The sequence below is a fragment of the Teleopsis dalmanni genome, unplaced genomic scaffold, assembly GCF_002237135.1.
Source record: "Teleopsis dalmanni isolate 2A unplaced genomic scaffold, ASM223713v2 unscaffolded_contig_1830, whole genome shotgun sequence".
Lineage (NCBI taxonomy): Eukaryota > Metazoa > Arthropoda > Insecta > Diptera > Diopsidae > Teleopsis > Teleopsis dalmanni.
Window position 1 is genome coordinate 4,053 of NW_024033212.1, and position 2,895 is coordinate 6,947.

At 26.5% G+C, this 2,895-nt stretch overlaps 1 long non-coding RNA gene across 1 annotated transcript; it reads left to right on the top strand.

Annotated features, from left to right (window-relative positions):
* The first annotated feature begins 589 nt into the window (after positions 1 to 589).
* LOC119664374 lies at positions 590 to 1,204 on the top strand. Its single transcript, XR_005251185.1, has 3 exons — positions 590 to 717; positions 780 to 902; positions 1,092 to 1,204. It is a non-coding gene; the product is annotated as an uncharacterized LOC119664374 (long non-coding RNA).
* Positions 1,205 to 2,895: the final 1,691 nt, after the last annotated feature.

Consider the following 2,895-nt stretch of genomic DNA (forward strand, 5'->3'; position numbering starts at 1 on the left):
ATATGGTGTGTTTTTTCTGCGAAGTTGATTAAATGGCGAAACTAACTGTGAATAGTTCGGGATAAAGTTGCAATAGAAGGTGACTTTTCCCATAAACGCTTCTAACTGCTGTAGATTAATAGGTAGCTTTAATTCTGTCATAGTTACTAACCCCGAATTATCAGGAAGTATACCATCTGCCCTAACTCTCCTATCTACATATTCAATTTCGTCTATTAAAAAGAAACATTTTTCTTTGATGCATTTGATGGCATTCTATTGCATATGTCTAAAATTTGTTCTAATGCTTTGCTCACTTATTGGTGCTAAAATTATTATGCCATCTATGTAGTTTCCATATCCTGGAATACCTGAAACACCCGCCACAACAAAAATTGTGCTATGATATTATTATTACATTATCATGAGTTACTTAAGGAATGGGAAAGAGCTTTAATGTGTCAAAAAGTTTTAGTTTTAGAACTTTTCTGTGTTTACATATTAATTGCAAACAGCTGATATTAAATGTTATATTGTTAGAAGAAAATACATCAGCATGGAAAACGCAAATAATTTAAATAATTTAATATATAATGTTTGTGATATTGTTCACAATATGAAAGTGGCAGTTTCTGCATATACAGAAGAACATGCACTGGTTTACAAAATATTACAAATTATTTAAAATCACAAAATCTTCAATAATAACTAGAAACCAAAGGAAGTGCTGGACTTCTGGTAAGTACGGGCAGTAAATATTATTAAATAAAGAATAAAATTTTACTGAATTGCTATTTTAGATAAGAAGGAAATCCGTATGTCGGTTCAGAGAAGACAACAGAGGGCATCAATAACAACAGAGGGCTTCAATAACCACAATAACAATAGAAAAGAATGAAGGCGATGTTAAGTCAAAATTTTCAGTAAGTTTTATTTTAACTAATAGATAATAATAACACTAATAACTTATAAATTAAAAATAAAAATAACAAAAAATATATACTTATATTTTTCATATAATTAGATTTAATATAATTATAAAATTTATAAAAAAATTTATATTATTGCATTTATAATTTTAATAATATAAAATTTTTTTCTTTTCTTTGTAGGTGTGTTCTTTTTTGACTTCAAAGATGTTGACGAAAATATTGACGACGTTGACAGTAACGGTGAGGATCACTATCAGAAATTAATACGAAGATGTTGTCAATAGACAAATTCTCCAAAATTCTGAGGGACTCGTTGAAAACCACAATACATTGCTGATTCTTTCTGTTTTAAAATAAAAAAAAAGTAGTTAACATAACATTAACTATTAAATAAAACATATACTCGTCATATTAATCGTAAAAGATTATGTGGTTTTAATTACAAAAAAATAATGATGTAATAGAAATTTCACTTATTGAACACTTACCTAAGCTATTGGGTGAAGTTGAGCGCTTTCGTATGCACTTCGGCTGCGGTTACCATATAACCTCTTTCACCTTATTCATTGAAAAAAATTTTCCTCCCACAGTTCGACGGTGCTGTATGCATTTCGGGAAATTTAATTAAAATTAAATTTGTAAATCAAACTTGTTAGATCTCAATTGTTGCTATCTGTTATTAACCTGAAATAAATATTTTTTGTTGAATAATATATGATATTCTATAATGATATGAAATATATATATGATATATAAACTTATTTTAATATTTTTGTATATTAATTATATATTTTATATATAAACAAGAAATGTTTAAAAAAATTCTTACCTCTTGATTGAGCAGTTGTATTTCAAATGCAACTATGCGTAAGATAAATTTTAAGCCAAAGATAAAGTTGAGATCACGAAAAAGTGACATTTTTTTAAAATAAGTATCAATGACAGTTGACTTTAATAAAACCAGGAAAATATTTTGAAAGTTGTGCAAATATTTAAATTTGAATGTAGAGAAGAAACTGCAACTGTAATTAATTTATAATAGAGTGAAAAATAATAATTCACATACCTGAAATCCACTAAAGCTAATAAAAATACTGAATACTGTTCTTAATAGCTATAATAATCAACTATAAAAGTTTCCCAGATACTAATAGTGTTTGGGCATGTAATTTTTAACATTCGATTTGAAAACAAAACACTTTGAAGAGAATTTTACTATTGTAAAACTTGTTTTAAAAGACTTTAAACACAACCCTGCATTTTAAGGAAAATAAAAAAATATTCTTAAATGGCAGTTCCGTATAAACAGAAAAAAATTAGTTGCTTTTCAGTCCTCCCAGTTAAATGTGGTGTGTCGGTAAACATTTTGTCAATAAATGAAAAAAGGAATACGTTCTAGAATTCTGTTAAAACACCCATGAAAAATGTTGAAATAATATGTTAATATTAAATTTAACGAACCATCAGTGTTTAATGTGGTGGATGTGTGAGATTTTCTTTCACGAGTAGTGTGTGTGCAATTTGTTTCTATGAAAAACAAATGTAAAATATAAAAGTAATTAAAAAATACATTTGTGAGTTTGTGCATAGCGTCTTGCATGTTAGGAAATGTAAGTAAACATGTTTTATTTATTTTCTTTTTATTTGTCGAGATAATTGATAGCGTTTTTTAAAAAATTAACCAATTAAATGTTTAATAAATTTGTGCAAACTGTTTTATTTTATAATAATACTGTTATTATAATCAATAGATAACTTAAAGTGCTAGTACTATTCATAAAAACAAATTATCGTAATTTGTATGAAAAATCACATATTTAAAGAACAGTGGAAACGCGTTCCTACAACTACTACTCAATCATTTTTATAGTTTGCTTCCGGTGTTGTTTTAAAGCAAAACGTTACTGCTGCAATATATATAAACGTCTTTAAAATTTTGAATCAAAAATGTTTTCTGAAATGACTTTATTTAAGAAAAAATACT